Source organism: Gorilla gorilla, chromosome 22 (genome assembly GCF_029281585.2).
Source record: "Gorilla gorilla gorilla isolate KB3781 chromosome 22, NHGRI_mGorGor1-v2.1_pri, whole genome shotgun sequence".
Lineage (NCBI taxonomy): Eukaryota > Metazoa > Chordata > Mammalia > Primates > Hominidae > Gorilla > Gorilla gorilla.
Window position 1 is genome coordinate 27,389,898 of NC_073246.2, and position 18,281 is coordinate 27,408,178.

Consider the following 18,281-nt stretch of genomic DNA (forward strand, 5'->3'; position numbering starts at 1 on the left):
TATTTGGTACTGAGCTCATGCCCAATTTGGTTATATTAGCAAAATTCTTTATTATACGAATGCTATACAAGTGCTTTAATCCTGGCTTAAAGTCTTTTTCTCCACCTAAAGGGCATATATTCTGACTCTAATTCTAACTATCAACACTGTATACTTAATAAATATTCACTTTTGTCAGACCTTAATTTTAACATAAATCATAATTAATACAGCCTCACTGGTGGCATCAATTAAATCCACAAATGCCAAAGTTGAACAAATTTTCTTTAAAATTCTATCAATTCTAGATGCAATTTTGCACACATATTTGTCTCCAATACCTCACAAAACCCTACTGATTAAAAAAAGGATACAAGTATAAAATAGAACCGTCATATAAAAAAGATAACGTGGCAGAGAAATGGAGGTGTGTGTGCATATTTTACCAACAAATAAGAAATGTCAACATATTTCTGCAAGATCAAAAATAAATGGAAATGGGTTGATAAAACAAACAGGAAAAGTTACTGCAGTAAACTGCTAAGTATCTGCAAAGCTAAAAGCCAATCATATAGATGAAACATCTTGTATCATGACTTTCTAGGGCAGTCTTTAACTTATTTTCCTAGAATAATTAATAGAAGCCCCCACTTTTCTCAAAATATGCCTGTTTAGAAGACAATTAAATGACCATTATCCCTATGGAAATTCAGTTTTAGTTTCATAAGAAGCAAGAAAAATGTACACTGATTAAAGTACAGGTGTTCTAGAAAGAATACTAACCCACCTGGCAAACTTCATCAGCTTCTTCCACCCCATTCAGAGTCACGTGCTTTTGTCTCCTGGGTAAAAATAAAACAAAAGCCTTTTCTTTATAAACTGAATGTCTAGGTAAGCGAATGTTTTGAAGGTGACTATTGATGCCCACAGTAAATCTCTCCTCATCTGGAATTTTGAGACCCACAGTCTAGCAGCCTACTCCTTTTCATCCTGAAGTGAAGAATGCCACTTCCCACTCAACTCTATCACACACAGAGAGAGCTTGCTATCACATCACCACTGCACCAGGAAGCGGGAGCTGCACTAGCAAGCCAGTCCTCTTCTCTTAAATATGAGTGGCCAACCAATGATCACCAGGCATATAAAGTACACCAGCTGCCTGAGGAGAAAGATCAAAATACCAAACAAAATGACTGGTCGCACAGGAAACTCCACTAATTAGACAGTATTTTTATTATTTTACACAGATAGTTTTTGTTTGGGTTTGCCTACATGTTCTTTCTAAGCTACCCAGTATAGGGTATTTTGTTAGAGCAGCTCAAACAAAGACAGGCAGTAATATGGTTTAGCTATGTCCCCACCTGAAATATCATCTTGAATTGTCATCCAACTTGTAATCCCCATGGGTTGTGAGAGGGACCTCGTGGGAGGTGATTAGATCATGGAGGCGGTTCCCCCGTGCTGTTCTCGTGATAGTGAGTGAGTTCTCATGAGATCTGATGGTTTTATAAGGAGCTTTTCCCCCATTCACTTTGCATGTCTCTCTCCTGCCACCATGTGAAGAAGGATGTGTTTGCTTCCCCTTCTGCCATGATTTTAAGTTTCCTGAGGCCTACCCAGACATGCTAAACTGTGAGTCAACTAAACCTCTTTCCTTTATAAATTACCCAATCTCAGGTATTTCTTCATAGCAGCACGAGAACAAACTAATACAGGCAGCTAATACTGATATTTCAGATTTACTACAGAAAAACACACTTGTCATGTATTGGTAGAACTCAGTGTATTAAGTACTTACTTTGTGTATATTGGATGTTAACTTTTAAGACGATTATATATGAGAATTTAACTTTTCATTGTTATCATTCATTGGTTCATTCAACAATATTCAGTAGTTGTCCATTATATACAAAGCCATGGCATAGGCACACAATGTAACCTTAAAAAATGTATAGATTACCCTGAAATGTTCCAGGAGGAATTTTAAAAGGGTGCAACCAGTTTAAAAAATAGTTTGGCAGTTCTTGAAAAGGTTAATCATATAAGTTACTATAGGACCCAATAATTCTACTCCCAGGAATATGTCAAGAGAAACAAACCCATATGTATATTCAAAAATTTGTATGTTTATGCCAGCATTATTCATAATAGCAAAAAAGTGGAAAAATTTCAAATGTCCATCAACTGATGAATGGATAAATAAAATGTGGTGTATTCACACAATGGATACTTACTTGGTGACAGAAAGAAGTGAAGTACTAATACCTGCTACAACATGGATGAACCTTGAAAATATTTTGCTAAGTTAAACAACATATTGTATGATTCTATTCACATGAAATATCCAGAAAAGGTAAAATATAGACACAGAAAATAGATTAGTATGTGCCAGGGCTGAGTCAAGGAGTCCATTCCCTTACCTTCAACTTTCCCTTGAGATCAGCACAAGAATGAAATTAAGAAATTCTATGTTGTGAGATCATTAATGCAAGATGTCAATGAATCATAATGTTGATTGTGTAAGTCGGGCAAGATTTTAATGCCCCAAAGGTTATTTTCCATCCATTAAATAAAAGGAATTCTTTTTGCTTTGTTAAATTATTATCCTTTTGTTCTTGTATTTGTATTATATGAAACTTCAATAAATTAGTAGAATAAAATACATTACTCAAAAAAAAATAGGTGTGGAATTTTAGGTCAAAAGTCAAGTACATTATCCTGACTTCTGAAATGTATCACCAATTACTCCCCCAAAACTTTGGACCAATTTATATACCCACCAGGGGCTCATGAATGCTTTCATTTTTCTGAAGGCTTACCTACTCTAGATATTATTTTTGCTTATCTAAACCAAGATTTTAAAAACCAGATTCTTTAAACAGAGGTTGTAATGCAGAGAAAGTAAATAACAACAAATTATAATGACAAATCATCTGAGCTACTTTAGAGTATCTATACCTTCATTCAAATCCAACTCTCACTATACGTGGTTAAATCAAGCCACAATCTGATTATATTTACAATTTTGTCAGATTGTAGCATTTAGAAAAATGGTTAGCTTGTTCTTTTGAAATATCATGGTGAATACCATGAAGCAATGAATTTTGCTACCACAACTTCTTTTTATATATTTCCCAATGTGACAGGTAAAATATTAGAGTATAATAATTTCTCATTGTCCTGCCTTCTGAGTTAGGAATAAATGTTTTTAAACATTGTTCAGCCAATTGGGTCTTTTGATGTAAAGTATGACATATTTATGATCTATTGCTACCTTATAATAACTACAAACTTGGCTACTTAAACCAATCAAATTTATTGTCTCACAGTTCTGTAGCTCAGAAGTCTGGTGAGCTCAGCTGTTTTCTCTGGCCTGGGTTTTATAGGCTGAAATCAAGTTGTTGGCAAGCTGGACTAGTATTCAGAGGTTCTGAGGGAGAATCTTCTTCCAAGCTCATTCAGGTTGGCTGTCAGAATCCAGGTATTTGGGCTTCAGAGGTGAAGTCTTTGCTTCCTTGTAGGCTGTGAACCAAGAGCCTCTCTCAGGGACGTAAGGTGGCCTGAATTCCTCCATCTCCAGATAAGCTAGTGTGCTTTGAGCCATTATTACACTTGGAATCTCCTTCACTTCTCCTTCTAGTGCACCTCTTCTGCCTACAGCTAGAGAAAGTTATCTGCTTTTAAGGGATTATGTGATTAGAATGTGTCCATCTTACATCAAGTATTTTTCATCAGATTAAAAATACGGAGATCAATAAGATAGTAATCCTGCCCCCAAGGAACTCACACACAGTTTAATGGAGATATTACTTTTTAAAATTATACTTTAAATTCTGGGATACATGTGCAGGGCGTGCATGTTTGTTACATAGGTATAGCAGTGCCATGGTGGTTTGCCGCACCCATCAACCCATCATCTGCATTAGGTATTTCTTCTAATGCTATCCGTCCCCTAGCATCCCACCCCAAGACGGCCCCAGTGTGTGATGTTCCCCTCCCTGTGTACATGTGTTCTCATTGTTCAACTCCCACTTATGAGTGAGAACATGTGGTGTTTGGTTTTCTGTTCCTGTGTTAGTTTGCTGAGAATGATGGTTTCCAGTTTCATCCATGTCCCTGCAAAGGAGATGAACTCATCCTTTTTTATGACTGCACAGTATTCCATGGTCTACATCTATTTTTTAAGGAAATAATTCTAGTAGTGTTCTTTGACCCAGTAACTCTATGTTAACATACTAAGGAAATGTTAGATGTAGCTTATATAAAAATAAATATTAAAATGTAAAAAATAGGCTATAAAAATTGTCATTATAGCCGAATATACAACAGCAAAATTGCTAACAACCTAAATGTTCAGCAAAAGTGATAAGTTAAGGTACACCCACATAATGAAGTCCTGTAAGGTCAATTGAAAGTATGTTGTAGATAGGTACTGATTAACATGTAAAAGGTTTTTTTTTTTCCACATCGTATGGGTAATGTGCCAACGTTTGAGTGAAGTACATCTCACACATGAATGGGAAGACCCAAGCATCACACTTATGAACTACAAAAGGATCAACATATAAAAGTAAAACAAATCAACAACAAAATAATATTACAGTGAAGCGTCTGAAAGCACATGCTCCAAAATGTAGGTTTTTTTCTGTCAGTCTGCATCCTTTGACATTTCCATTATGATCATAACCTTAGTAATAATAAACTAACAAAAATGTTATTTTTAACAAGGGAAGCTTATATTTCTGTGCTTTTTATATAAATTTCCAGAAAGTTGTTTATCCAATTAGAACAAAAATGATTGTTTATATTTTAGGAAAAATGATAAAATAGCTTTTTATTGGGAGCAAAAAATTAAGACAAAAAATATTCTCCTTGTCCTCAGATGTTTATATCTCTTGTATTAAAAAAATCATTAGTTTTATTACTTACCAAAAACATAACTAATATCCCCTCCCACCATTATATCATAATTTTGTTTAAATTACGCACCAAATTTCATTAGTCAGACTCATTCATTTGAAAATGTTGCACAGTTCCACCTCTTCCTTTACCACTACAGAAACTTTATCTGAAGGTTTTATGTCCAAACATTGGCTAGAGAACCAAACATGATTCTATGGGCTCTGAACATATCAAAGATTACAGAACAATTTGACTTCAAGGGAGAAAGAAAGTGAAAATTTAGCTTTTGGAGATAAGTATCTGAGACAAATCTGAAATGTACATTTTATCAGATTTTTCTCAATTTCAACTTTCAGTGCTTGTATTGACTGGCATAGGATGATGTTTTTCAAGAAAAATCAAAGGAGGTCTTAGTGATCCAAAGGATTGCAGCATTTGAAATATGTTGTGGATTTACTTGTTGCTAAGTCCTTAATTGCTCCTCAAGCATAAGGAGTAAAAAAAAGTTGGGACACCACCTTCATGATCTCATCTAAACCTAATTGCCTCCCAAAGTCTGAACCACCTAATAGCATCCCATTGGGGGTTAGTGCTTCAACATATGAATTGAGGATGCAGTCCATAATACCTAGTTGGTAAGATTGCTTGAGAATTAAATTGAGTTCTGCATATAACCCAGAGCCTGATATAATAAGGGCCCACACTGGATAGCAATGATTACTGGTAGGGGAAGTTAGTGGGTGAGGGTATGTCAAGAAAACAGTATGAGCTGTATGAGCAGAGGTGGGAATGGATCATTTGTGTTCAGGCAATGGCAAGCAGGTAAGACCAGCTGGGATGTAATATTCATGTTAGACAGAGGAAGGAAATATCAGAAGATCTGAAAGTGCATTGGGAAGAACCCTGGATTTCTTTGGACACCTTTTTCTTCCTAATTGTCTAATGTTTCTGGCAAATATTGGCCTCTACTTTCTCTCAAAATGCCCATTACTTCCAGAAGAGCAACAGGAGTATTCAAACAACTAGCCAGCAATCATAAAAGTGGAAATTACTTTAGCTGCTCATTCAGAGCATGTCCTAAATATAATTGAACTAAGGAAAGTTGAATATTCCCAAGGCAGATGTGCAGTGAAAACCCTAGCCCCAAGAACTCTATTACTGTCTCAAGAGGATGTGCACAATGAGGCTATGCAGAGAACAACATTACAGAGAGGAACTTAAGCTTCCTTTTCATTAATTTCGGAATGCGAGCTGCCTATCATTATGCTTTGAAATTGGCCCTCATGGATTTGCGGTTCGTGTTGGAAACATCCTTATTTTAGTAGATAGATCTATTCTTTCAACTCTTTTTGCTTTGTGTTATTATGATTAAATATGATAGAATGATGCAGTAAACAAAGCAGGTAAGCTTCAAGTAGCTGAGGTACAAGAAAATAGGGTACATTTACAATCAGGAAATTGATAACATTCGTTGGTTCAACTGGCAGGATAGTAGTGTTCTAGATCCTTGCTGCTACTCAAAGTGGGTTCAGAAACCAGCAGCAAGAGTATCACATGAGAATTGTTAGAAATGCAGCATCTCAGACATCATTCCACACCTACTGAATCAGAATTTGTATTTTAACAAGGTCCCCTGGTAATTTGTATGTACACTAATGACTGAGAGGTACTATTAGTTAATAATTGAGAGGCACTCACAATTGTGTTATTGCTTTAGAAAGGCCCTCCCAACGCTTCCCTGCCCTCCCAACTCCCGTCAGTTAGAAATCAAATTCAGCTGCTAGTCACACATTTGGGGTTTTATTTTTCTGATGTATGAAAAGTCAGTAGTTAGTGCAGAGCTGAAAGAGAAGCCCCATAATGTCATCAGAAACTCAAGTTCATGCCATCTTTATGATCAGTGATCCTAATATATGTTTGTCACCTAAGGTCACAAGAAGAAAGCTCCAAATCTTGTCTGAGTTCCAAACAAAATGAAAGAAGTGTAAAATCAAAGTGCCTGATACAGTTTGGCTCTGGGTACCCACCCATATCTCATCTTGAATTATGATCCACATTTGTTGACAGAGGAACCTGGTGGGAGGTGATTGGATCATGGGGGAAGTCTCCCCCCATATTGTTCACGTGATAGTGAGGGAATTCTCATGAGAGCTGATGCTTTAAAAGTGTTTGGCATTTCCCTCCTCACCCTCTCTATCTCCTGTCACCTTGTGAAGAAGGTGCTTTCTTCCCCTTCACCTTCTGCCATGACTGTAAGTTTCCTGAAGCCTCCCCAGCCATGTGGAACTATACATCAGTTAAACTTCTTTTGTTTATAAATTACCCAGTCTCAGGTAGTACCTTTATAGCAGTGTAAAAATGAAGTAATACACAGAATTGGGGCACTGCTATAAAGACACTTGAACATGGGGAAGTAACTTTGGAACCAGTAATGGGCAGAGGTTGGAATAGTTTGGAGGGCTCAGAAGAAAACAGAAAAATGTGGGAAAGTTTGGAATTCTCTAGTGGCTTGTTGAACGGTTTTGATCAAAATGCTGATAGTAATATGGACAAGGAAATCCAGGTTGAGGTGGTCTCAAATGGAGATGAGAAATTCATTGGGAACTGGAGCAAAGGTCCCTCTTGCTATGCTTTAGTGAAGAGACTGGCAGCATTTTGCCCCTGCCCTAGAGATCTGTGAAAATTTGAACTTGAGAGAGATGATTTAAAGTATCTGGCAGAAGAACTTTCAAGCAGCAAAGCATTCAAGAGGTCAATTCTGGCTTATTCTGAAAGCACTCAGTTATATATGTCCACAAAGACATGGTTTGAAATTGAAACTTATGTTTAAAAGGGAAGCAGAGCATAAAGGTTTAGAAAATTTGCAGCCTGTTCATGTGGTGAAAAAGAAAACCCCATTTTCTGAGGAGGAATTCAAGCCAACGAGCTGAATATTAACAGCCAAGACAATGGGGAAAATGTCTCCAGGGCATGTCAGAGACCTTCAAGACAGCCCCTCCCATCACAGGCCCAGAGGCCTAGGAGAGCACAATGGCTTCTTGGGCCAGCCCAGGGCCCTACTGCTCTTTGCAGCCTCCAGACATGGTGCCCTGCAAGGCAGCTGCTCCAGCTCCAGCCATGGCTAAAAGAGGCCAAAGTACAGCTTCAGCTGTTGCTTCAGAGGATGCAAGCCCCAAGCCTTGGCAGCTTCCAAGTGGTGTTGGACCTGTGGGTGCATAGAAGACAAGAATCGAGCTTAGGGAACCTCTGCCTAGATTTCAGAGGATGTATGAAAACCCCTAAACGTCCAGGCAGAAGTCTGTTGCAGGGGCAAAGCCCTCATAGAGAATCTCTTCTATGGCAATGCAGAGGGAAAATGTGGGGTTGGAGCCCACACACAGAATCCCCTCTTGGGCACTTCCTAGTGGAGCTGTGAAAAGAGGGCCACCATCCTACAGACCCCAGAAGTGTAGATCTACTGACAGCTTGCACCATGCACCTGGAAAAGCCACAGGCACTCAATGTCATCCTGTGAAAGCAGCCATGATGGCTATACCCTGCAGACCCACAGGGACGGAGCTGCCCAATGCTGTCGGAGCCCACTTTTTACATCAGTGTGACCTACATGTGAGACATGTAGTCAAAGGAGATCATTCCAGAGCTTTAAGATATAATGACTGCCCTGTTGGGTTTTGTACTTACATGGAGCCTATGGCCCCTTTGTTTTGGCCAATTTCTCCCATTTGGAATGGAAACATTTACCCAATGCCTGCAACCCCATTGTATCTAGGAAGTAACTAACTTGCTTTTGATTTTAAAGGCTTATAGGTGGAAGTGACTTGCCTTGTCTCAGATGAGACTTTGGACTGGACTTTTGGGTTAATACTGAAATAAGACTTTGGGAGACTGTTGGGAAGGCATGATTACGTTTTGAAATGTGAAAAGGACATGAGATTTGGGAACGGCCAGAGTAGAATGATATGGTTTGGCTCTGTGTCCCCAACCAAATCTGATCTCAAACTGTAATCCCCATGTGTTGAGGCAGGGACCTGGTATGAGGTGATTGGATTATGGGGGCAGTGCCCCCCATGCTGTTCTCATGATAGTGAGTGAGCATTCATGAGATCTGATAGTTTTATAAGGGGCTCTTCACCCTTTGCTCTTTGTCTCTCTTCTGCTGCCTTGTGAAGAAGGCCCTTGCTTTCCCTTCACCCTCTGCCATAATTGCAAGTTTCCTGAGCCATGTGGAACTGTGAGTCAATTAAGTCTCCTCTGTAAATTACCCATTCTCAGGTAGTATCTTTATAGCAGTGTAAAATGGACTAATGCACCCACAATTACTAGAGATCCTATAATCGACCCCTTATCTCATGATGATCATCATGACCGTTTTCCCCGACTGAGCTCTGACAAATATAATCCCAACATTGAGGTCTTTCCAAGCCCATTGTAAAACTGAATCAACTCAAATACAAGTTAGATAAACATACAAAAATGTTTATGCATTCAAGTATAAAAAAAAGTGGGTACTGAATATTTAGTTCTCATATAATTTCAGTGAGACGAACTATCCCTTGATATTTATATACAGTAATTTTCATTGTTTTGTTGTACACCATATATTTTGATCTTCCACTGGTCTCTCCCCACTCAAATATATCTTCCCCACAATGGCCAGAGTAACTTTATAAAACAGAGATTTAATAATGTCTGTTCATTGGTTAAAATCCACTGGTGACTGTACACTGCCTGCTGGATAGAATTCAACTTATTACACCACAAACAAACGTCTTTCCTGAAAGTCCCAATATTTCTTTAGAACAACAACTCTCATGGCTGTCCCCCCAAGTACTCTAATCTCCTTTAACACCAAGCTCATTCCTCTTTTTCACACATCTTACCTTTTCCCACGACCATGCCTTTGCATATAATATAACACACCATCTGTCTAGTCCTTCCTCCCTTCCCTGACTGGTGAACTCTTACTAATCCTTCAAGGTCCAACCCAAATACTAACTCCTCAGCAAAGTCTTTTCAGCCCTGCTGGGTTAACAGGTGTCTCCAGTGTATGTGCGTGACATTGTTTCAAAATTTATTTTGCATAAGTATCTACGGACTTCACTCTGTTTTGAGAAGTAGTACCACCGGCTAGCACCGTAGCTGACACATCACAGGAATACATTAAAAGCTGACTTAATTAACTAATCTGCTCAGACATTCTTAGAAAATGTTCCTCTTCCTCAGCAGTGTTAGTTTTGCTCTTTTCAGTTCATTCAGATGCATAATGGAAGCTGGGTTCAAATATACATGTGAGGTTTCAAATACTACATGATACAATTTAGATCAGTGTCCCCACCCAAATCTCATGTTGAAATGTAATCCCCAATGCTGGAAGTGGGGCCTGGTGGGAGGTGATTGGATCATGGGGATGGTTTCTCATGGTTTAACACCACACCCACTTGGTGCTGTTGTCATCATAGTGAGTTCTCATGAAATCTGGTTGTTTAAAAGTTTGTAGCACCTCCCACCTCTCTCTCTTCCTCCTACTGTAGCCATGTGAAGTACCAGCTCTCCCTTCACCTTCTGCCATGATTATACATTTCCCAAGGCCTCCCTAGAAACCGAGCAGATGCCAGCATCATGCTGCCTATACAGCCTGTGGGATCAGGGGCAAATTAAACATCTTATCTTTCTTTTATAAATTATCCAGTCTCAGGTATTTCTTCTTTTTTTTTTTTTGATGGAGTCTCACTCTGTCACCCAGGCTGGAGTGCAGTGGCATGATCTCAGCTCACTGTAACCTCCGCCTCTTGGGTTCAAGTGATTCTCGTGCCTCAGCCTCCTGAGCAGCTGGGATTATAGGTGCACGTCACCACACCTGGCTAATTTTTGTTTTTTTAGTAGAGACGGGGTTTCACCATGTTAGCCAGGCTGGTCTCAAACTCCTGACCTCAGGTTATCTGCCTGCCTTGGCCTCCCAAAGTTCCGGGACTATAGGCATCAGCCACCATGCCCAGCCTCAGGCATTTCTTTATAGCAGTGTGAGAATGGACTAAACCAGTGCAGTAAATTTTTTTTTTTAATTTGTGAAACTGAAAATATATGCTGTGTGACCATAAAAGAGAGGTGTTCAAAAAAACTGATCATGTTGACTTTGAGTAGATTTAATCCATCATTTAAAACTTTTCCCCAAAGCTAGCTGGTCACAGTGGCTCATGCCTGTAATCCCGGAACCTTGGGAGGTGGAGGCAGGAGGATCACTTGAGCCCAGGAGTTCAAGAAAAGCCTGGGCAGGATAAGGAAACCCCATCTCTACAAAATTTTAAAAATTAGCCTTGTGTAGTGGCATGTGCATGTAGTCTCAGCTACTTGGCAGGCTGAGGTGGGAGGAATGCTTGAGCATGGGAGGTCAAGGCTGCAATGATCATGCCACTGCACTCCAGCCTGGGTAACAGAGTGAGACCCTGTCTCAACAACAACAATGACAAAAATCTATCCCACAAAGAAAACTCCAGACCCAAGAGAACTCTTATCAACATTAAAGAAAGAAATGACATCAAACCCACACACTCAGAGATTAGGAAAAGAAGGGACACTTCTCAACTCATTTTATGAAGCTAACATAATGATGACACATGCAAGAAAAGCAAAGATCAATATACCTCATGAATGTAGATACAGAAATCCTAAAAAAAAGAATAGCAAGTAGAGTCAAATAATATATAAAAAAGATAATACAGCAAGAGAAAGTGGAATTTATCTCAGCAACACAAGATTGTTTTAACATTTGAACACTGATCAATATAAATTAACATATTGACAGAATAAGGTGGGAGGGAAATGAATATATCAAAGGACGCAGAAAAGGCATTTGACAAAAAGTGACACTTGGTCATGATAAAAACTGACAGCAAAAAAAAAAAAAAAGAAAAGGAATTAAATGAAAAATTCCTAATCAGGTAAATAAAAGTCCCTTAATCTGATAATCTGATAAAACCACATCTACACATTACCTACATTACTATTATATTAACGGTGAAATATTGAATGCTTTCCTAGTGAGATACGATATGGCAGGGAAACATGACAAAGATGTCTACTTATTACCACCTCCATTTAATACTTAAATTCGAATACATGCAATAAAGCATGGGTGGGAAAGTGTATAAAGATTAGAATGAAAGAAGTAAAATGGTCATTATTTGCAGATGACATGGTTGTATACACAGAAAATTTTTTAAACTATTACAAACCATTAGAATTATTAAGTAAACTTAATAAAACATCTAGCTACAAGAATAATATATGAAAATCAATCATGTTTCTCCTATATTAACAACAATTAGAAAATAAAATTTTTTAAAATTCACAATGGCACCATAAATAAAATGCTTAGGAATAGAAATAAACCTAAGAAAAGTTAAACAAAATCTCTAAAATAAAAATTATGAAACATTGCTGACAACATTTAACTTCATGTTCTAAAAAAAAAGCTAAAAAATGTTTTAATTGTATTTGTAATTGACAGATAATGACATACATTAATAGGGTAAAATGGGATGTTATAATAAATATATACATTATGGAATGATTAAATCAGGCTAATTAGCATAGCCATCGCCTCATATATTTATTATTTCTTTGTAATGAGAACATGTAAAATCGACTTTTTAGGCAATTTTGAAATATACAATGCATTATTATTAACTGTGGTCCCCAGACCATGCAATAGATCACTAGAACTTATTAATCCTGTCTGACTGAAACTTTGCACCCTTTGATTAACATCTCCCCTTTCCCCATCCATCCAGCCCTCCAGGCTTTGTAACCACTATTCTACTCTCTATTTCCCAGTTCAACTTTTTTAGATTCCACTTATAAGTGAGATCATGCAGTATTTTTCTTTCTGTGCCTGGCTTATTCAATTAGCATAATGTCCTCCAGGTTCAACCACATCATCACAAGTGATGGAGTTTCCTTCATTTTTAAGACTGAATAATAATCCTTTGTGTATATATACCACATTTTATTTATCCATTTATCCACTGATGGGCACTTAGGTTGTTTTCATATCTTGGCTATTGTGAATAATGCTGCAATTAACATGGGGATGCAAATATTTCCTTGACATATTGTTTTTAATTCCTTTGGATATATATCCAGCAGTGGAATTGCTGAATCATATGGTAATTCTGTTTTTAGTTTTTTGAGGAGCGTCCATACTGTTTTTCATAATGGCTGTACTAATCTGCATTCTCGCTAACAGTGTACACAGGTTCTTTTTTCTCCATATCCTCTCCAGCATTTGTTATCTTTCAACTTTTTGATACTAGCCATTCCAATAGGTGTAAGGTGATATCTCACTGTGGTTTTAAATGGCATTTCCCTGATTAGAAATGTTGAGCTTTTTTTTTTTTTCATTTTTTTTTGGCTACTTTCATGTCTTCTTTTATGAAATGCCTATTCAGGCAGGTATTTTACCCATTTTAAATCAGGTTTTTTGTTTTCATGCTGTTAAGTTTCTTATATATTGTGGCTATTAGCCTATCAGATGTATGATATGCAAATACTTTCTTACAATCTATAGGTTGTCTCTTCCTCTCTGTTGTTTCCTTTGCTGTTCAGAAAGAAACTTTTTAGTTTAGCACAATCCCATTTGTCTATTTTTACCTTCGTTGCCTGTGCTTTTGAAGTCATAGCCAAGAAATGATTGCCCAGACCAATGTCATACAGCTTTTCTTTATGTTTTCTTCTGGAAGTTTTACAATTTTAAGTCATACGTTTAAGTCTTTAATCTACTTTGAGTATATGGGGTGATATAAGAATTCAATTTTATTCTTCTGCATGTAGACATCCAGTTTTCTCTTTACCATTTCTCGAAGACACTGTCCTCTCCCCAGTGTATTCTTGACACCTTTGTCAAACATCAATTGATCATAAATGCCTGGATTTATTTTGGGGCTCTCTATCCTGTTCCATTGGTCAGTGTGTCTGTTTTATGCCATTACCATGCTGTTTTGATTACTATAGCTTTGCAATGCATTTTTCAATAAGGTAATGTCATGCCTTTTGGCTTTTTTCTTTTTGCTCAAAATTGCCTTGGTTATTTGGGGTCTTTTGTGGCTCTATAAAAAAAATGTAGGATTGCTTTTTCTATTTCTGTAAAAAGTGATATTTAAAGTTTGATAGAGATTGCATTGAATCTGTAGATCACCTTAAGTAGTGTGGGCATTTTAACAATATTCATTCTTTCAATTCATGAACACAGTATAGCTCTCCATTTGTTTGTTTTGTCTTCAGTTTATTTCAATGTTTTATAGTTTTCCTTGTAGAGATCTTTTACCTTGTTGGTTAAATTTACTCCTAAGTATTTTTATGCTATTGTAAATGAAATTGCCTTCTTAATTTCTTTTTCAGATAATTTGTTATTAGAGTATGGAAATGCTACTAAATTTTGTATGTTGATTTTTCATTCTGCAACATTACAGGATTTGTTTTTCAGTTCTAACAGTTTTTTTAGTGGAGTCTTTATTGTTTCTATATATAAGATCATGTCATCAGCAAACAGACAATTTCACTGCATTCTCGCCTATTTGGATGCCTTTTATTTCTTTTTCCTTCCTAATTGCTCTGACTAGGACTTCCAGTACTATGTTGAATAGAAGTGGTGAGAGTGGGCATTCTTGTCCTTGACTAGCATGCCCCCAGGCTAACACAGCAGGCTTGTACATACCTCCCAGGCCTGTAGCCCTACCATCTGCCTCTAGCAGACATGCTCCCACGTTAGCCAAGCTGACATGCACCTGTGTCCCAGGCCTGAGAAACATGGCCAGGGGCCACCCAGGATAGTCAAACAGCTATGTAAAGCATCCAGGCCCCAATCCATAGGCCACCCCTGGCAGGTACGCCCCCAGGCCAGCCAAGCCATTACACAACCATGCCCTTCCTGGCCAAAGTAACAGCCCCATGACCCCAACCCAAGTGAGCCAATGCCAAGTTGGCCAACCACTGTGTGCATTAATGCTTCTCTGGCCTGAGAAACAGTTCAGTAAACCCACCCCCAGCAAAGCTGCACCACCACTACCATAAATTCTCTTAGCCTAGGCTACTGGGACACTTGCAAACATCACTAGCCTAGTTTACAACCGAAAAAACTTAATGGAGACTACACTACTGTACCCACCTTAAACTAAAGTCAATTCACCCCCACTGAACTGACACGCCAAGACTCATGTATACAAATACATTTTTCCCTATGAAAACCCTGTAAAATTGGAAGAGGTGACTGACTATTCCACCAGATGCACAGAAATCAACATAGAAACATATCAAACATTAAAAAGAAAAAAATGACACCTCCAAATGAACACAATAATTTTTCAGTAACAGACCCCAATCATAAGAAAATAAACAAAATGTCAGAAAGGGAATTCAACATAGTGATCTTAAGGAAACTCATTGAAATATAAAAGAATACAGACAATTCAACAAAATCAGGAAAACATACTTTGAATGAGAAATTCAACAATGGGATAGATATTTAAAAAAATAGAAATCCTAGAGCTGAAGAATCAATAAATAAAATGCCTAAATACAATCAAGAGTTTCAACAACAGACTAAACCAAGCAAAGGAAAGAATTTCTGAACTTGGGGACAGTCTTTTGAAACAACACAGGCAGCCAAAAAAAAGAAAAAAAGTTAAAAAGGAAAAAAGAAAATGTACAGGATTTATGAGACATCAGTAAGTAAACAAATATTCACATTATGGGTGTTACAGAAAGAGAAAAGTATGAAGAAGGTGTAAAAACTTATTTACTAAATTAGTATAACAGCTGAAGACTTCCTAAGTTGTGGGAGAGAGAAGGACATCTAGATCAAGGAAGCTCGAAGAACCTCAAACAGATTCAGATCAAACAGGGCCCCTCCAAGGCACATTATAGTCAAATTGTCAAAAGACAAACACAAAGAAAGAATTCTAAAAACAGCAAGAAAAAAAGCACCAAGTCACATATAAGAGAATATGCATTAGGCTAACAATAGATTTCTCAGCAGAAATTACAGGCTGGGAGAGAGTGGGATGCTACAGTCCAAGTACTGAAAGAAAAAACAGACAGCTAAAAATTATATACCCAGCAAAGCTATCTTTCAAAAATGAAGGAGGAATCGAATCATTCCCAGATGAGTAAAAATTAAGGGAATTTTTTACCACTAGACTGGCCTTACAATAAATGCTCAAAGGAGTCTTACATCTGGAAGTAAAAAGACAATAACCACCATTATGAAACATGCAAAACTATAAAACTCACCAGGAAGGCCAATACACAAAAGAGAAAGAGAAAGGAATCAAAACTTATCACTACCAAAATACCACCCAACCACAAAAATAAACAATAATAGAGGAAGAAAGAAAGAATATATTAAACAATCAGAAAAAGAAACAGTAAAATGACACAAATAAGTTCTTACCTATCAATAGTAACCTTGAATGTAAATGAATTAAATTTCCCATTTAAAAGATATAGATGAGCTGAACAGATTTCTTTTAAAAATACCCAACTACATGCTGCCTATAAGAAATTCATCTCAGCTGTAAAGACACACATAGATTGAGAGTGAAGGGATGGAAAAAGATATTCCACACAAATAAAAACCAAAAGTGAGCAGGAGTAGCTATACATATATCAGACAAAACAGTTCAAGTCCAAAACTGTGAAAAAGAGGCAAACAGCAGCAATATATGATAATAAAAGGACCAATTCAGCAAGAAAATATAGCAAATGTAAATATATATGCACCCAGCACTGGAGCACTCAGACATATAAAGCAAATATTATTAGATTGAAACAGACAGATAGATCCCAATACAATAATATTAATAGTTAAGGACTTCAATACTCCACTGTCAGCATTGGACAGATCATCTAGACAGATAATCAAAAAAAGAAATATTGGATTTAAAATGCACCATAGAGCAAATGGACCTAATAGTCATTTACAGATCATTTTACCCAATAGCTGCAGAACACATATTCTTCTTATCAGTGCAAGGAACAATCTCCAGGATTGACCACATGTTAGGATATGAAACAAGTCTCAATTTTTTTATTGAAATCATATCAACTATCTTATCTAACCACAACAGAATAAAACTAGAAATCAATAATGAGGACCATTCAAAACTATACAAATACATGGCAATTAAACAACAGGCTCCTGCATGAATAATGGGTGAATGAGGAAATTAAGGATGAAATTCTAAAATTCCTTGAAACAAATGCAAATAGAACCCAAACATACCAACACCTATGGGAGATAGCAAAACTTGCCTTAAGAGGCAAGTTTAGGCTGAGCACGGTGGCTCATGCCTGTAACCCCAGCACTTTGGGGAGCCGAAGCTGGTGGATCACATGAGGTTGGGAGTTCAAGACCAGCCTGGCCAACATGGTGAAACCCCATCTCTACCAAAAAAAAATATAAATATTAGCCCAGCCTAGGTGACAGAGCAAGACTCTGTCTAAAGAAGAAAAAAAAATACCAGAGACTGGGTAATTTATAAAGGAAAGAGGTTTAGTTGACTCACAGTTCCACATGGCTGGGGAGGCCTCACAATCATGGCAGAAGGTGAATGAGGAGCAAAGTCACATCTTACATGGTGGCTTGGCCAATATGTGAAACCTCGTTTCTACTATATGAAAATTAGCTGGACATGGTGGCATGTGCCTGTAATCTCAGCTACTTGGGAGTCTGGTATGAGAATTGCTTGAACCCAAGAGGCAGAGGTTGCAGTGAGCCAAGATCATGCCACTACAATCCAGCCTGGGCAACAGAAAAAAAAAAGAAAAAGAAAAAAAAGAGGCAGTAATAGTGATAAATGTCTACACTAAAAAAACTAGAAAGATTTCAAATAAACAACTTAATGTTACATCTCGAAGAACTACAAAAGCAAGAATAAACGAAACCCACAATTAGTCGAAGGAAAAAAAAATAAAGATCAAAGCAGAAATAAAATTGAGATAAAAATACAAAAGATCAACAAAACAAAAAGTTGGCTTTGTGAAAACATAGACAAAAGTGACAAACCATTAGCTAGACCTAAGAAAAAAGAAAGAATATCTAAATTAAAAAAAAATCAGAAACAGAAAAGATGTCACAACAGATACCACAGAAATACAATGGATTATTAAAACTATTATGAACAACTATACACCTGTAAATTTAAAAATCGAGATAAAATGAATAAATTCCTCAACACATACAACATACCAACATTAAAGCAAGAATAAATGGAAAACCTGAACAGACCAACAACAAGCAATGAGATTGAATCCATAATAAAAAGTCTTCCAGTAAAGAAATATCCAAGACCAGATGACTTCACTGCTAAATTCTACCAAAATTTTAAAGAATTAATATCAATTCT

General features: G+C 37.2%; 1 protein-coding gene and 1 pseudogene across 5 annotated transcripts in view; both read right to left on the reverse strand.

Moving 5' to 3' along the window:
- The window catches only part of LOC101128604 (uncharacterized), a 114,135-nt gene that overhangs the window by 80,700 nt on the left and 15,154 nt on the right, over positions 1-18,281 (reverse strand). The gene's annotated exons all lie outside the window — the stretch shown is intronic.
- Positions 4,445-4,537, reverse strand: LOC115931896 (uncharacterized; annotated as a pseudogene).